At 47.3% G+C, this 18,196-nt stretch overlaps 1 non-coding gene across 1 annotated transcript; it reads left to right on the forward strand.

Annotated features, from left to right (window-relative positions):
* Window positions 1-16,078: 16,078 nt before the first annotated feature.
* trnaq-cug (transfer RNA glutamine (anticodon CUG)) lies at window positions 16,079-16,150 on the forward strand. Its single transcript has one exon. It is a non-coding gene; the product is annotated as a tRNA-Gln (tRNA).
* Window positions 16,151-18,196: the final 2,046 nt, after the last annotated feature.

An 18,196-nucleotide genomic window follows, 5' to 3' on the forward strand; every position in this document is an offset into this window, starting at 1 on the left:
ATGCAGTGATAGGAGGTCATGCGGTGTTAGAAGGCCATGCAGTGATAGAAGGCCATGCAGTGATAGGAGGTTGTGCAGTGTTAGAAGGCCATGCAGTGATAGAAGATCATGCAGTGATAGGAGGTCGTGCGGTGTTAGAAGGCCATGCAGTGATAGAAGATCATGCAGTGATAGGAGGTCGTGCGGTGTTAGAAGGCCATGCAGTGATAGAAGGCCATGCAGTGATAGAAGGTCATGCAGTGTTAGGAGGTCGTGCGGTGTTAGAAGGCCATGCAGTGATAGAAGATCATGCAGTGATAGGAGGTCGTGCAGTGATAGGAGGTCGTGCGGTGTTAGAAGGCCTTGCAGTGTTAGAAGATCATGCAGTGATAGAAGGTCATGCAGTGTTAGGAGGTCGTGCGGTGTTAGAAGGCCATGCAGTGATAGAAGATCATGCAGTGATAGGAGGTCGTGCAGTGTTAGAAGGCCATGCAGTGATAGAAGGCCATGCAGTGATAGGAGGTCGTGCAGTGTTAGAAGGCCATGCAGTGATAGAAGATCATGCAGTGATAGGAGGTCGTGCAGTGTTAGAAGGCCATGCAGTGATAGAAGGTCATGCAGTGTTAGAAGGCCATGCAGTGATAGAAGGTCATGCAGTGTTAGAAGGCCATGCAGTGATAGGAGGTCGTGCAGTGTTAGAAGGCCATGCAGTGATAGAAGGCCATGCAGTGATAGGAGGTCGTGCGGTGTTAGAAGGCCATGCAGTGATAGAAGGCCATGCAGTGATAGAAGATCATGCAGTGATAGGAGGTTGTGCAGTGTTAGAAGGCCATGCAGTGATAGAAGGCCATGCAGTGATAGAAGGCCATGCAGTGATAGGAGGTCGTGCGGTGTTAGAAGGCCATGCAGTGATAGAAGGCCATGCAGTGATAGGAGGTTGTGCAGTGATAGGAGGTCGTGCAGTGTTAGAAGGCCATGCAGTGATAGAAGGTCATGCAGTGATAGGAGGTCGTGCAGTGTTAGGAGGCCATGCAGTGATAGAAGGCCATGCAGTGATAGGAGGTCGTGCGGTGTTAGAAGGCCATGCAGTGATAGAAGATCATGCAGTGATAGGAGGTCATGCAGTGTTAGGAGGTCGTGCAGTGATAGGAGGTCGTGCGGTGTTAGAAGGCCATGCAGTGATAGAAGGTCATGCAGTGATAGGAGGTCGTGCAGTGTTAGGAGGCCATGCAGTGATAGAAGGCCATGCAGTGATAGGAGGTCGTGCGGTGTTAGAAGGCCATGCAGTGATAGAAGATCATGCAGTGATAGGAGGTCATGCAGTGTTAGGAGGTCGTGCAGTGTTAGAAGATCATGCAGTGATAGAAGGTCATGCAGTGTTAGGAGGTCGTGCGGTGTTAGAAGGCCATGCAGTGATAGAAGATCATGCAGTGATAGGAGGTCGTGCAGTGTTAGAAGGCCATGCAGTGATAGAAGGCCATGCAGTGATAGGAGGTCGTGCAGTGTTAGAAGGCCATGCAGTGATAGAAGATCATGCAGTGATAGGAGGTCGTGCAGTGTTAGAAGGCCATGCAGTGATAGAAGGTCATGCAGTGTTAGAAGGCCATGCAGTGATAGAAGGTCATGCACTGTTAGAAGGCCATGCAGTGATAGGAGGTCGTGCAGTGTTAGAAGGCCATGCAGTGATAGAAGGCCATGCAGTGATAGGAGGTCGTGCAGTGTTAGAAGGCCATGCAGTGATAGAAGGTCATGCAGTGATAGGAGGTCGTGCGGTGTTAGAAGGCCATGCAGTGATAGAAGGCCATGCAGTGATAGAAGATCATGCAGTGATAGGAGGTTGTGCAGTGTTAGAAGGCCATGCAGTGATAGAAGGTCATGCAGTGTTAGAAGGCCATGCAGTGATAGAAGGTCATGCAGTGTTAGAAGGCCATGCAGTGATAGGAGGTCGTGCAGTGATAGGAGGTCGTGCAGTGATAGGAGGTCGTGCGGTGTTAGAAGGCCATGCAGTGATAGAAGGCCATGCAGTGATAGGAGGTTGTGCAGTGTTAGAAGGCCATGCAGTGATAGAAGGCCATGCAGTGATAGAAGATCATGCAGTGATAGGAGGTTGTGCAGTGTTAGAAGGCCATGCAGTGATAGAAGGTCATGCAGTGTTAGAAGGCCATGCAGTGATAGAAGGTCATGCAGTGTTAGAAGATCATGCAGTGATAGGAGGTCGTGCAGTGTTAGAAGGCCATGCAGTGATAGAAGGCCATGCAGTGATAGAAGATCATGCAGTGATAGGAGGTCGTGCAGTGTTAGAAGGCCATGCAGTGATAGAAGGCCATGCAGTGATAGAAGGCCATGCAGTGATAGGAGGTCGTGCGGTGTTAGAAGGCCATGCAGTGATAGAAGGCCATGCAGTGATAGGAGGTTGTGCAGTGTTAGAAGGCCATGCAGTGATAGAAGGCCATGCAGTGATAGAAGATCATGCAGTGATAGGAGGTTGTGCAGTGTTAGAAGGCCATGCAGTGATAGAAGGTCATGCAGTGTTAGAAGGCCATGCAGTGATAGAAGGTCATGCAGTGTTAGAAGGCCATGCAGTGATAGGAGGTCGTGCAGTGTTAGAAGGCCATGCAGTGATAGAAGATCATGCAGTGATAGGAGGTCGTGCAGTGTTAGAAGGCCATGCAGTGATAGAAGGCCATGCAGTGTTAGAAGGCCATGCAGTGATAGAAGGCCATGCAGTGATAGGAGGTTGTGCAGTGTTAGAAGGCCATGCAGTGATAGAAGATCATGCAGTGATAGGAGGTCGTGCGGTGTTAGAAGGCCATGCAGTGATAGAAGATCATGCAGTGATAGGAGGTCGTGCGGTGTTAGAAGGCCATGCAGTGATAGAAGGCCATGCAGTGATAGAAGGTCATGCAGTGTTAGGAGGTCGTGCGGTGTTAGAAGGCCATGCAGTGATAGAAGATCATGCAGTGATAGGAGGTCGTGCAGTGATAGGAGGTCGTGCGGTGTTAGAAGGCCTTGCAGTGTTAGAAGATCATGCAGTGATAGAAGGTCATGCAGTGTTAGGAGGTCGTGCGGTGTTAGAAGGCCATGCAGTGATAGAAGATCATGCAGTGATAGGAGGTCGTGCAGTGTTAGAAGGCCATGCAGTGATAGAAGGCCATGCAGTGATAGGAGGTCGTGCAGTGTTAGAAGGCCATGCAGTGATAGAAGATCATGCAGTGATAGGAGGTCGTGCAGTGTTAGAAGGCCATGCAGTGATAGGAGGTCGTGCAGTGTTAGGAGGCCATGTAGTGATAGAAGGCCATGCAGTGATAGGAGGTCGTGCGGTGTTAGAAGGCCATGCAGTGATAGAAGGTCATGCAGTGATAGGAGGTCGTGCGGTGTTAGGAGGCCATGCAGTGATAGAAGGCCATGCAGTGATAGGAGGTCGTGCGGTGTTAGAAGGCCATGCAGTGATAGAAGATCATGCAGTGATAGGAGGTCGTGCGGTGTTAGAAGGCCATGCAGTGATAGAAGGCCATGCAGTGATAGAAGGTCATGCAGTGTTAGGAGGTCGTGCGGTGTTAGAAGGCCATGCAGTGATAGAAGGTCATGCAGTGATAGGAGGTCGTGCGGTGTTAGAAGGCCATGCAGTGATAGAAGATCATGCAGTGATAGGAGGTCATGCAGTGTTAGGAGGTCGTGCGGTGTTAGAAGGCCATGCAGTGATAGAAGATCATGCAGTGATAGGAGGTCGTGCAGTGTTAGAAGGCCATGCAGTGATAGAAGGCCATGCAGTGATAGGAGGTCGTGCAGTGTTAGAAGGCCATGCAGTGATAGAAGGTCATGCAGTGTTAGAAGGCCATGCAGTGATAGAAGGTCATGCAGTGTTAGAAGGCCATGCAGTGATAGGAGGTCGTGCAGTGTTAGAAGGCCATGCAGTGATAGAAGATCATGCAGTGATAGGAGGTCGTGCAGTGTTAGAAGGCCATGCAGTGATAGAAGGCCATGCAGTGATAGAAGGCCATGCAGTGATAGGAGGTCATGCGGTGTTAGAAGGCCATGCAGTGATAGAAGGCCATGCAGTGATAGGAGGTTGTGCAGTGTTAGAAGGCCATGCAGTGATAGAAGATCATGCAGTGATAGGAGGTCGTGCGGTGTTAGAAGGCCATGCAGTGATAGAAGATCATGCAGTGATAGGAGGTCGTGCGGTGTTAGAAGGCCATGCAGTGATAGAAGGCCATGCAGTGATAGAAGGTCATGCAGTGTTAGGAGGTCGTGCGGTGTTAGAAGGCCATGCAGTGATAGAAGATCATGCAGTGATAGGAGGTCGTGCAGTGATAGGAGGTCGTGCGGTGTTAGAAGGCCTTGCAGTGTTAGAAGATCATGCAGTGATAGAAGGTCATGCAGTGTTAGGAGGTCGTGCGGTGTTAGAAGGCCATGCAGTGATAGAAGATCATGCAGTGATAGGAGGTCGTGCAGTGTTAGAAGGCCATGCAGTGATAGAAGGCCATGCAGTGATAGGAGGTCGTGCAGTGTTAGAAGGCCATGCAGTGATAGAAGATCATGCAGTGATAGGAGGTCGTGCAGTGTTAGAAGGCCATGCAGTGATAGAAGGTCATGCAGTGTTAGAAGGCCATGCAGTGATAGAAGGTCATGCAGTGTTAGAAGGCCATGCAGTGATAGGAGGTCGTGCAGTGTTAGAAGGCCATGCAGTGATAGAAGGCCATGCAGTGATAGGAGGTCGTGCGGTGTTAGAAGGCCATGCAGTGATAGAAGGCCATGCAGTGATAGAAGATCATGCAGTGATAGGAGGTTGTGCAGTGTTAGAAGGCCATGCAGTGATAGAAGGCCATGCAGTGATAGAAGGCCATGCAGTGATAGGAGGTCGTGCGGTGTTAGAAGGCCATGCAGTGATAGAAGGCCATGCAGTGATAGGAGGTTGTGCAGTGATAGGAGGTCGTGCAGTGTTAGAAGGCCATGCAGTGATAGAAGGTCATGCAGTGATAGGAGGTCGTGCAGTGTTAGGAGGCCATGCAGTGATAGAAGGCCATGCAGTGATAGGAGGTCGTGCGGTGTTAGAAGGCCATGCAGTGATAGAAGATCATGCAGTGATAGGAGGTCATGCAGTGTTAGGAGGTCGTGCAGTGATAGGAGGTCGTGCGGTGTTAGAAGGCCATGCAGTGATAGAAGGTCATGCAGTGATAGGAGGTCGTGCAGTGTTAGGAGGCCATGCAGTGATAGAAGGCCATGCAGTGATAGGAGGTCGTGCGGTGTTAGAAGGCCATGCAGTGATAGAAGATCATGCAGTGATAGGAGGTCATGCAGTGTTAGGAGGTCGTGCAGTGTTAGAAGATCATGCAGTGATAGAAGGTCATGCAGTGTTAGGAGGTCGTGCGGTGTTAGAAGGCCATGCAGTGATAGAAGATCATGCAGTGATAGGAGGTCGTGCAGTGTTAGAAGGCCATGCAGTGATAGAAGGCCATGCAGTGATAGGAGGTCGTGCAGTGTTAGAAGGCCATGCAGTGATAGAAGATCATGCAGTGATAGGAGGTCGTGCAGTGTTAGAAGGCCATGCAGTGATAGAAGGTCATGCAGTGTTAGAAGGCCATGCAGTGATAGAAGGTCATGCACTGTTAGAAGGCCATGCAGTGATAGGAGGTCGTGCAGTGTTAGAAGGCCATGCAGTGATAGAAGGCCATGCAGTGATAGGAGGTCGTGCAGTGTTAGAAGGCCATGCAGTGATAGAAGGTCATGCAGTGATAGGAGGTCGTGCGGTGTTAGAAGGCCATGCAGTGATAGAAGGCCATGCAGTGATAGAAGATCATGCAGTGATAGGAGGTTGTGCAGTGTTAGAAGGCCATGCAGTGATAGAAGGTCATGCAGTGTTAGAAGGCCATGCAGTGATAGAAGGTCATGCAGTGTTAGAAGGCCATGCAGTGATAGGAGGTCGTGCAGTGATAGGAGGTCGTGCAGTGATAGGAGGTCGTGCGGTGTTAGAAGGCCATGCAGTGATAGAAGGCCATGCAGTGATAGGAGGTTGTGCAGTGTTAGAAGGCCATGCAGTGATAGAAGGCCATGCAGTGATAGAAGATCATGCAGTGATAGGAGGTTGTGCAGTGTTAGAAGGCCATGCAGTGATAGAAGGTCATGCAGTGTTAGAAGGCCATGCAGTGATAGAAGGTCATGCAGTGTTAGAAGATCATGCAGTGATAGGAGGTCGTGCAGTGTTAGAAGGCCATGCAGTGATAGAAGGCCATGCAGTGATAGAAGATCATGCAGTGATAGGAGGTCGTGCAGTGTTAGAAGGCCATGCAGTGATAGAAGGCCATGCAGTGATAGAAGGCCATGCAGTGATAGGAGGTCGTGCGGTGTTAGAAGGCCATGCAGTGATAGAAGGCCATGCAGTGATAGGAGGTTGTGCAGTGTTAGAAGGCCATGCAGTGATAGAAGGCCATGCAGTGATAGAAGATCATGCAGTGATAGGAGGTTGTGCAGTGTTAGAAGGCCATGCAGTGATAGGAGGTCGTGCAGTGTTAGAAGGCCATGCAGTGATAGAAGGCCATGCAGTGATAGAAGGTCATGCAGTGTTAGAAGGCCATGCAGTGATAGGAGGTCGTGCAGTGTTAGAAGGCCATGCAGTGATAGAAGATCATGCAGTGATAGGAGGTCGTGCAGTGTTAGAAGGCCATGCAGTGATAGAAGGCCATGCAGTGTTAGAAGGCCATGCAGTGATAGAAGGCCATGCAGTGATAGGAGGTTGTGCAGTGTTAGAAGGCCATGCAGTGATAGAAGATCATGCAGTGATAGGAGGTCGTGCGGTGTTAGAAGGCCATGCAGTGATAGAAGATCATGCAGTGATAGGAGGTCGTGCGGTGTTAGAAGGCCATGCAGTGATAGAAGGCCATGCAGTGATAGAAGGTCATGCAGTGTTAGGAGGTCGTGCGGTGTTAGAAGGCCATGCAGTGATAGAAGATCATGCAGTGATAGGAGGTCGTGCAGTGATAGGAGGTCGTGCGGTGTTAGAAGGCCTTGCAGTGTTAGAAGATCATGCAGTGATAGAAGGTCATGCAGTGTTAGGAGGTCGTGCGGTGTTAGAAGGCCATGCAGTGATAGAAGATCATGCAGTGATAGGAGGTCGTGCAGTGTTAGAAGGCCATGCAGTGATAGAAGGCCATGCAGTGATAGGAGGTCGTGCAGTGTTAGAAGGCCATGCAGTGATAGAAGATCATGCAGTGATAGGAGGTCGTGCAGTGTTAGAAGGCCATGCAGTGATAGAAGGTCATGCAGTGTTAGAAGGCCATGCAGTGATAGAAGGTCATGCAGTGTTAGAAGGCCATGCAGTGATAGGAGGTCGTGCGGTGTTAGAAGGCCATGCAGTGATAGAAGGCCATGCAGTGATAGAAGATCATGCAGTGATAGGAGGTTGTGCAGTGTTAGAAGGCCATGCAGTGATAGAAGGCCATGCAGTGATAGAAGGCCATGCAGTGATAGGAGGTCGTGCGGTGTTAGAAGGCCATGCAGTGATAGAAGGCCATGCAGTGATAGGAGGTTGTGCAGTGATAGGAGGTCGTGCAGTGTTAGAAGGCCATGCAGTGATAGAAGGTCATGCAGTGATAGGAGGTCGTGCAGTGTTAGGAGGCCATGCAGTGATAGAAGGCCATGCAGTGATAGGAGGTCGTGCGGTGTTAGAAGGCCATGCAGTGATAGAAGATCATGCAGTGATAGGAGGTCATGCAGTGTTAGGAGGTCGTGCAGTGATAGGAGGTCGTGCGGTGTTAGAAGGCCATGCAGTGATAGAAGGTCATGCAGTGATAGGAGGTCGTGCAGTGTTAGGAGGCCATGCAGTGATAGAAAGCCATGCAGTGATAGGAGGTCGTGCGGTGTTAGAAGGCCATGCAGTGATAGAAGATCATGCAGTGATAGGAGGTCATGCAGTGTTAGGAGGTCGTGCAGTGTTAGAAGATCATGCAGTGATAGAAGGTCATGCAGTGTTAGGAGGTCGTGCAGTGTTAGAAGGCCATGCAGTGATAGAAGATCATGCAGTGATAGGAGGTCGTGCAGTGTTAGAAGGCCATGCAGTGATAGAAGGCCATGCAGTGATAGGAGGTCGTGCAGTGTTAGAAGGCCATGCAGTGATAGAAGATCATGCAGTGATAGGAGGTCGTGCAGTGTTAGAAGGCCATGCAGTGATAGAAGGTCATGCAGTGTTAGAAGGCCATGCAGTGATAGAAGGTCATGCACTGTTAGAAGGCCATGCAGTGATAGGAGGTCGTGCAGTGTTAGAAGGCCATGCAGTGATAGAAGGCCATGCAGTGATAGGAGGTCGTGCAGTGTTAGAAGGCCATGCAGTGATAGAAGGTCATGCAGTGATAGGAGGTCGTGCGGTGTTAGAAGGCCATGCAGTGATAGAAGGCCATGCAGTGATAGAAGATCATGCAGTGATAGGAGGTTGTGCAGTGTTAGAAGGCCATGCAGTGATAGAAGGTCATGCAGTGTTAGAAGGCCATGCAGTGATAGAAGGTCATGCAGTGTTAGAAGGCCATGCAGTGATAGGAGGTCGTGCAGTGATAGGAGGTCGTGCAGTGATAGGAGGTCGTGCGGTGTTAGAAGGCCATGCAGTGATAGAAGGCCATGCAGTGATAGGAGGTTGTGCAGTGTTAGAAGGCCATGCAGTGATAGAAGGCCATGCAGTGATAGAAGATCATGCAGTGATAGGAGGTTGTGCAGTGTTAGAAGGCCATGCAGTGATAGAAGGTCATGCAGTGTTAGAAGGCCATGCAGTGATAGAAGGTCATGCAGTGTTAGAAGATCATGCAGTGATAGGAGGTCGTGCAGTGTTAGAAGGCCATGCAGTGATAGAAGGCCATGCAGTGATAGAAGATCATGCAGTGATAGGAGGTCGTGCAGTGTTAGAAGGCCATGCAGTGATAGAAGGCCATGCAGTGATAGAAGGCCATGCAGTGATAGGAGGTCGTGCGGTGTTAGAAGGCCATGCAGTGATAGAAGGCCATGCAGTGATAGGAGGTTGTGCAGTGTTAGAAGGCCATGCAGTGATAGAAGGCCATGCAGTGATAGAAGATCATGCAGTGATAGGAGGTTGTGCAGTGTTAGAAGGCCATGCAGTGATAGAAGGTCATGCAGTGTTAGAAGGCCATGCAGTGATAGAAGGTCATGCAGTGTTAGAAGGCCATGCAGTGATAGGAGGTCGTGCAGTGTTAGAAGGCCATGCAGTGATAGAAGATCATGCAGTGATAGGAGGTCGTGCAGTGTTAGAAGGCCATGCAGTGATAGAAGGCCATGCAGTGATAGAAGGCCATGCAGTGATAGAAGGCCATGCAGTGATAGGAGGTCGTGCGGTGTTAGAAGGCCATGCAGTGATAGAAGGCCATGCAGTGATAGGAGGTTGTGCAGTGTTAGAAGGCCATGCAGTGATAGAAGGCCATGCAGTGATAGGAGGTCGTGCGGTGTTAGAAGGCCATGCAGTGATAGAAGGCCATGCAGTGATAGAAGGTCATGCAGTGATAGAAGGCCATGCAGTGATAGAAGGTCATGCAGTGATAGAAGGCCATGCAGTGATAGAAGGCCATGCAGTGATAGAAGGCCATGCAGTGATAGGAGGTCGTGCGGTGTTAGAAGGCCATGCAGTGATAGAAGGTCATGCAGTGATAGGAGGTCGTGCAGTGTTAGGAGGCCATGCAGTGATAGAAGGCCATGCAGTGATAGGAGGTCATGCGGTGTTAGAAGGCCATGCAGTGATAGAAGATCATGCAGTGATAGGAGGTCATGCAGTGTTAGGAGGTCGTGCAGTGTTAGAGGATCATGCAGTGATAGAAGGTCATGCAGTGTTAGGAGGTCGTGCGGTGTTAGAAGGCCATGCAGTGATAGAAGATCATGCAGTGATAGGAGGTCGTGCAGTGTTAGAAGGCCATGCAGTGATAGAAGGCCATGCAGTGATAGGAGGTCGTGCAGTGTTAGAAGGCCATGCAGTGATAGAAGATCATGCAGTGATAGGAGGTCGTGCAGTGTTAGAAGGCCATGCAGTGATAGAAGGTCATGCAGTGTTAGAAGGCCATGCAGTGATAGAAGGTCATGCAGTGTTAGAAGGCCATGCAGTGATAGGAGGTCGTGCACTGTTAGAAGGCCATGCAGTGATAGAAGGCCATGCAGTGATAGGAGGTCGTGCAGTGTTAGAAGGCCATGCAGTGATAGAAGGTCATGCAGTGATAGGAGGTCGTGCGGTGTTAGAAGGCCATGCAGTGATAGAAGGCCATGCAGTGATAGAAGATCATGCAGTGATAGGAGGTTGTGCAGTGTTAGAAGGCCATGCAGTGATAGAAGGTCATGCAGTGTTAGAAGGCCATGCAGTGATAGAAGGTCATGCAGTGTTAGAAGGCCATGCAGTGATAGGAGGTCGTGCAGTGTTAGAAGGCCATGCAGTGATAGAAGATCATGCAGTGATAGGAGGTCGTGCAGTGTTAGAAGGCCATGCAGTGATAGAAGGCCATGCAGTGATAGAAGGCCATGCAGTGATAGGAGGTCGTGCGGTGTTAGAAGGCCATGCAGTGATAGAAGGCCATGCAGTGATAGGAGGTTTTGCAGTGTTAGAAGGCCATGCAGTGATAGAAGGCCATGCAGTGATAGAAGGCCATGCAGTGATAGGAGGTCGTGCGGTGTTAGAAGGCCATGCAGTGATAGAAGGCCATGCAGTGATAGAAGGTCATGCAGTGATAGAAGGCCATGCAGTGATAGAAGGTCATGCAGTGATAGAAGGCCATGCAGTGATAGAAGGCCATGCAGTGATAGAAGGCCATGCAGTGATAGGAGGTCGTGCGGTGTTAGAAGGCCATGCAGTGATAGAAGGTCATGCAGTGATAGGAGGTCGTGCAGTGTTAGGAGGCCATGCAGTGATAGAAGGCCATGCAGTGATAGGAGGTCGTGCGGTGTTAGAAGGCCATGCAGTGATAGAAGATCCTGCAGTGATAGGAGGTCGTGCGGTGTTAGAAGGCCATGCAGTGATAGAAGGCCATGCAGTGATAGAAGGTCATGCAGTGTTAGGAGGTCGTGCGGTGTTAGAAGGCCATGCAGTGATAGAAGATCATGCAGTGATAGGAGGTCATGCAGTGTTAGGAGGTCGTGCGGTGTTAGAAGATCATGCAGTGATAGAAGGTCATGCAGTGATAGGAGGTCATGCAGTGTTAGGAGGTCGTGCGGTGTTAGAAGATCATGCAGTGATAGGAGGCCATGCAGTGTTAGGAGGTCGTGCGGTGTTAGAAGATCATGCAGTGATAGGAGGCCATGCAGTGATAGAAGGTCATGCAGTGATAGGAGGTCGTGCAGTGTTAGGAGGCCATGCAGTGATAGAAGGTCATGCAGTGATAGGAGGTCGTGCAGTGTTAGGAGGCCATGCAGTGATAGAAGGTCATGCAGTGATAGGAGGTCGTGCAGTGTTAGGAGGTCGTGCGGTGTTAGAAGGCCATGCAGTGATAGGAGGTCGTGCAGTGTTAGGAGGCCATGCAGTGATAGAAGGCCATGCAGTGATAGGAGGTCGTGCAGTGATAGGAGGTCGTGCGGTGTTAGAAGGCCATGCAGTGATAGAAGGTCATGCGGTGTTAGGAGGTCATGTGGTGTTGTTAGTAGATCATACCATCACTGCTGTTGCACTGATGCCATGAAGTTGGACAGTGGAATGACCAGTGTGGACCTCACCTCACCAACATCAAGCTCGAGCAGATCCGGGTGGATTTTAGGAAACAGCTGATGGAGGGATGAGTCCCTTCTTCAGCCAGCAGTTTCTGAGTTCTCAACAGTTGAACAGCTACAACAACAACCATCCAACAACTGGGAAGAGAAGAGATGGAGCAAGCTGACTGAAATAAGGCATGGCATTACGTGCTCCAGGACAAAGCTGCATATAATGATACTCATGTCCTTCTGGGCAACTAGGTCCTGGGCAGACTTGCAGCTACACCAGAGGAGCTTCTCAGCCCTGCATGAAGACATCACGAGGCAGACATCAAATTTCAGTGAAGGTTTCTTCAGAGGCTAACATCTGTGGTCACCTTCTTCCTCCTCAAAGGATGGACTCTAAGAGCAATGTGTGATCACCTGATTACTGACACGTTCTCTCAGCTGCACTGACGAAGCACATCTACAACCACTTACTGAAGAACAGACAGGTTTCTGAAGTATGTTTAGAAATCAGTGGTCACTCAGATGGTCATAACAGTAGTGTAGGAATCTAGGTATTGAGAGGTTTGAGTAAAGAAAGGAATCTGAGAGCTTGCACCATAAGCTTGTTCTCATTTCTTCTACAAGAACATCTGGAAGCCGATCACTAAAGATGAGGCCCAGCTACAATAAACCTCACAGAGCTCACGCTGATGAGAAACAGGAAGAGTGTTAAATCATACGAGTACTGTAAAGTCCATAAGAGAGAGACGGAAAGATGGAATCATCAAGATCCAGGTGAAGGTCAAGATCATGAAGAAGCACTGTTAGTTACAATAAATAGTTACTTATCGTTACAGCCAGAGTTCTGTGGAGAGGACACGCACACACACACACACACACATTTGAAATTTCATTATTATTATGCCACACCAGTGGAAAATAACTTCAGATGAAACAGATTCTTGGACTGTTTCCATGGAAACCAGACCCTCCGGCTAGCTTTAGGTATCAGACCTGCACAAAGGGTTAAAGTGTCACAATGAAACAGTGTGTTCTAATAATCCACAGCAGGGTGGTGTGAGGAAGCTGACCAACATGAAGTTGATTGTTTTCCTCTAACAGCATGCACCTGAGTGTTATTTATTTATTTATTTATTTATTCGAGAAAATCTGTTTATAGCTAGATTATTTCAGCAATGTGTAATACATGTGGAAGCACTTTTTTTTGTTTTTTTTTTTCTCTTTCAAATTATTTAGTTTTAGTGAGACTTTACCACAAACAAACAAATTAAAATTGCATAGTAATTAAAATCTCTCTATATTTTTTTTGTTTTACATGACCTAAAAAGATTCACTTTTAGTGTTTGTTTTTTGTTTGTTGAAAATAAAATAAAATAAAATAAAACAAACAAACAAAAAAATAAAATGAAATAAAAACAAACAGAAATAAATAAATAAACAAAAACAAACAAACAAAAAATAAATTAAATAAAATAAAAAAAACAAAACAAAGTGAAATAAATAAAATATAATAAAAACAAACAGAAAATAAATAAAATAAAACAAAATAAAAGTGCTTTTGTTCTCACATTTCTATTGCTGTTTTTTTCCAGCACATATTTTGTTTTTATCTGAAAAAATAAAAAACATTGTAAATATTCCTTATTAAAAATAATTACATGAATAAATTAAATCTGTTTCAGGAAGGTGCATGATCACTGTGGTCAAAATCAACAGCTGTGTTTTAGTATGATTTTTGTTTTTTTTTGTTCTGATGCTCGATCACACCAGACTGAGCGATGATCAGGAAGTTCTCCTGTTTCTGAGGAAGTGTATGATTGTGTCTGTTCAGGATTGTGTTTTCCTCTTCAGGAGATCTGAGAGCGATCACTTCCTTCTCACTGTCACGCTCCTGCTCTGAGCTTTAATGAAAAATGATGATGGAGATTTGTTTGAGAAATTTAGGCTGATAAAGTGAAATGAGTTTTTGGTGACTGATGGAGCAGCGTCAGACTTTTGGTCTGGTTTGTACATTAATCTCACACATACACACACACACACACACATACACACACACACACACACACACACACACAGAGCTATGAGTTTAAAAAAATGCTTACTGTTCACGCTGGGAGCATCTGATGCACTCACTTTAATAAATATTAACGAGCAGTGACGGAGACGTGAGCTGTGTTTTTATTCCACTGTCACAATCTCAGCTCCATCAGTCTGGACTTTAACAACACACACATTTATGCAGTGTGTGTGTGTGTGTGTGTTTCCTGTTATTTCTGGTGTCTGAATGATGGTTAGTTGATTACTAAACGTGTATCTCACTTTTTTTTTGCTTGTTTTATCTCTACCTTTCACTCGAACCTAATATCTGCTCGGCGTCTTCATCACTTCATCATTACAAAAGTTAATAATTCCACAGCATTGAATTCTGCATTCTGGAGCAGTGATGAGAGAGTGATGGAGGAGTGAGAGAGTGATGGAGGAGTGAGAGAGTGATGGAGGAGTGAGAGGGGAGTGATGGAGGTGTGAGAGGGGAGTGATGGAGTGATGGAGGTGTAATGATGGGGTGATGGAATAATGATAGAGTAGTGATGGAGCAGTGATGGAGCAGTGATGACGGGCTGATACAACAGTGCTGAAGAGATAATGGAACGATGATAGAGGGGAGATGGAGGGCTGATGGAGCAGCGATGGAGCAGTAATGGAGAGGTGATGGGGTGGTGATGGAGGGGTGATGGGGTGGTGATGAAGAGGTGATGGAGAGGTGATGGAGTGGTGATGGAGTAGTGAAGAAGAGGTGATGAAGAGGTGATGGAGAGGTGATGGAGTGGTGATGAAGAGGTGATGGAGTGATGATGGAGTGGTGATGGAGTAGTGAAGAAGAGGTGATGGAGTGATGATGGAGGGGTGATGGAGTGGTGATGAAGAGGTGATGGAGTGATGATGGAGGGGTGATGGAGTGGTGATGAAGAGGTGATGGAGTGATGATGGAGTGGTGATGGAGTGGTGATGGAGTAGTGAAGAAGAGGTGATGGAGTGATGATGGAGGGGTGATGGAGTGGTGATGAAGAGGTGATGGAGTGATGATGGAGGGGTGATGGAGTGGTGATGAAGAGGTGATGGAGTGATGATGGAGTGGTGATGGAGTGGTGATGAAGAGGTGATGGAGTGGTGATGGAGAGGTGATGAAGAGGTGATGGAGTGATGATGGAGGGGTGATGGAGTGGTGATGAAGAGGTGATGGAGAGATGATGAAGAGGTGATGGAGTGATGATGAAGGGGTGATGGAGTGGTGATGGAGTGGTGATGAAGAGGTGATGGAGTGGTGATGGAGAGGTGATGGAGGGGTGATGAAGAGGTGATGAAGAGGTGATGGAGTGGTGATGGAGAGGTGATGGAGGGGTGATGGAGTGGTGATGGAGGGCTGATGGAGCAGCAATGGAGCAGCGATGGAGAGGTAATGGAGTGGTGATGGAGCAGTGATGGAGAGATGATGAAGAGGTGATGGAGTGATGATGAAGGGGTGATGGATCAGTGATGGAACAGTCATACAGCAGTAGATAGTGAGTTTATTTCCATCGTTCTAACCCACGCTCCACTCTAATCCCCAGCGTCTCCTGGAGCAGAGCCCACACAGTAATCAGAGACTCAGCAGGCTGTAAATTGTCATGCAAGTGTCCTGAGATTCCAGACGTAAGTGGAGGAAGAGTGAGTGAGAGCAGCAGGTCAGACCCATTAGAGTCCCTGAGGAACCATTACGGAGTGTGTTGAGGAGGAGGAAGAGGAGGAAGATGATGGAGCTGTTCACCTTCAACATGCTACCTCTGGTGTTAAATAAGTGAAGAGCATCAATAAAGTGAAGAACGGTGGGTGTATAACGAGGACGTCTCTCAGGGAGGCAGAATGGAGATATATGAGAGTAATAAGAGCAGATCTGACCAGCAGCTCCATGATGAAGGACAAATAAGTGATTCCTGCTGATTGTGTAGCTCAGTGTAGCACAGCCTGTGTTAGCATTCATGCTATAACACAGAGATCTGTAAAACATTAGTTATTTAATGCCCAAGAAAGCATTAATATGACCCCAAGCATGATTACATTTCTGCTCATATATATGTATTAAAATCTTAAGTTCCTAAGATTTAAGTTAAGAATAAAACCTTGTGAAATGATCAAGTCACCGCTAATGATGCCTTTTATATGTTTCGCTTCCTGAAAAGAGCGATTATCTTCGGGATTTAATGCCATTTTAACTGTTAGTCATCACCCATGTCTGATTAATCGTCTAATCACCCGCATCTAGTTGGACTCTTTTTCAGCTTTAATGTAAAATAAGTATCATTTTCATGACTCACAGTCTATACAGTTTCTTCTTCCCTTCCTCAGACACCATGGCTTTTGCTCAGATCTCAGCGTGTCTGGTTGTCAGCATGAAGGTTCCATGGTGTAATGGTTAGCACTCTGGACTCTGAATCCAGCGATCTGAGTTCAAATCTTGGTGGAACCTGTGCACACTCTTTCATGGTGGGGGATGTGGTAGGTTAAGGTGTTGGACTCATTGGACAGTTGTGAGTTTGAATCCTAGGTCCCTCAAGCTGCCACAGCTGGGCCCCTATGCAAGGCCCTTAGCTCCCAATAGCATAAAATGAGATAAATTGTATAAGGTGTCTCCTAATGCCAGAAAATGATTTGTTATCATGGATGAAGTTTCATCATCTGAAACTCAATCCCAGGTAAACCATGGTGCTGGTCATTCCAGATGACCAGGTCAAAATCTTGTGATCTCCCTGGAAGACCCTCTGACCTTTCCTTTGGACACTGCACACAGCCTTGTGGTAACCATGGACAAGTCCTTTTCCTCACATATTGCCATTGTGATATGCTCCTGTCAGTTTCTTCTCTGCAACATCGGATGTTCTGATCCACTCAGGCTGCTCAGGTGCTTGTTTGGGTTCTTTATATTTTGAGGTCTTCCTCTGAACACAATTCCACCTCCACCTTGTTTCCAGCTTGCTGAAGTTCTCCCACACACCACCCTACTGCTGCGCTCCTCCACTGGCTTCCTCTAGCTTCAGATTTAAACACTGACGCTTGCCTACAGAGCTAAGAATGGACCAGCTCCCTCTTACCTCAAAGCTCTTATTACTCCTCACACTGCATCTCGCACCATCAGATCCACTAGCACTGCTCAACTGGTATACCATCTCTCAGGGCCAGAGGTAGGAACTCATGGAGACTCTTCTGTGTTCCGGCACCGAGGTGGTGGAATGAACGTCCTCCAGATGTCCGAGCAGCCGAGTCACTGACCATCTTCAAATGATGAGTGAAGACCTATTTCTTTCTGAAATGGGTTTCAGGGTACAGACATCATGACATGGACAGTCATGTTGAAATAAAATAAACTTGAAAAGAAAATAAATTAAAATAATGCCATCATACCTGGATCTCAGAATAATGTTACATAGATTATAATGGCATTTTCAAGTAAATCAAAATAAGAGAGTAGAATATATTATAAAGTTACCAGAAATACTGGCAAGTTATTAAGTTAAAAATAAAGAGATAATAAGGTGAAATGATGACATCTGGAAATATTGCAGCATCACAGTGAGATAAAAAGCTGAAGTTTCTGCTACATGATGTAATGTGATGCAGAAGATCAGACCAGGTGTGTGTGAGGATTAGCACAGGAGCTAACAGCAGTGAAGGTGTGGGAGGAAGAAGGCGCACTTCACAATGATTTACTGATTAAAACAGCACACAGAGTGACTGAACAAGTGTGTGTGTATGTGTGTGTGTGTGTGTGAATGCTTTGTGCCATCATCTGTTAACATCCTAATAACAATCAGAGAGTTTGGGGCTTTTATCCACCCACAGGAGGAAGCGAAGTGGAGCGAAATCCATGGCGTAAATCCGGGATCGATCTGGGTCAGATCCCAAATCCCACATGGAATGAGATGGTGAGGACGTAGAGAGGAGACAACCTGAGAGATTCCTGCTTCCAGCAGCACATGATAAATTGTCCTGAAGTCACAGCATGCATGTAAAGAGTCTTGGAGCTTCTGACGGCTTGCGTGGAGGCGGGGCTAATCATCACATGGCTGATTTTATATACAGTATGCAGATGTTCTGTAGAAGAAGATGTGAGACGTGATCTTCAGCCTGAGATGTGTTCTTCACAATGTTCTCAGTGCAAAACATAGCTGAGTGTGTGTGTGTGTGTGTTAACACACCCTGAGAACTCTTGACCAATCATGTTCCTCAGCATGTGGTACTTGGAGGACCAGGGATCGTTTCTCTGGACCACAGCTGGATCCTTTCACTCTGAACTCTTGGAAAGTGTGAGAACAGTGAGGAGGTGTTAATCTTGGTTCAGCTCATGATAAAACGTCCACTCGTTCATGATGGACAGATGATTCATTCCAGCTTTTGAATTGATCTTTGCGATCCTCATTAGCACTTATTTATGATGAGGACGATGATGGTGATCGTGGAGGATCATTCTTTCTGATACCTACCTCTGAGGTGTAAAGATGTGTTCCTCATTCTTCAA

This window comes from Hemibagrus wyckioides, linkage group LG01 (genome assembly GCF_019097595.1).
Source record: "Hemibagrus wyckioides isolate EC202008001 linkage group LG01, SWU_Hwy_1.0, whole genome shotgun sequence".
Taxonomy (NCBI): Eukaryota; Metazoa; Chordata; class Actinopteri; order Siluriformes; family Bagridae; genus Hemibagrus; species Hemibagrus wyckioides.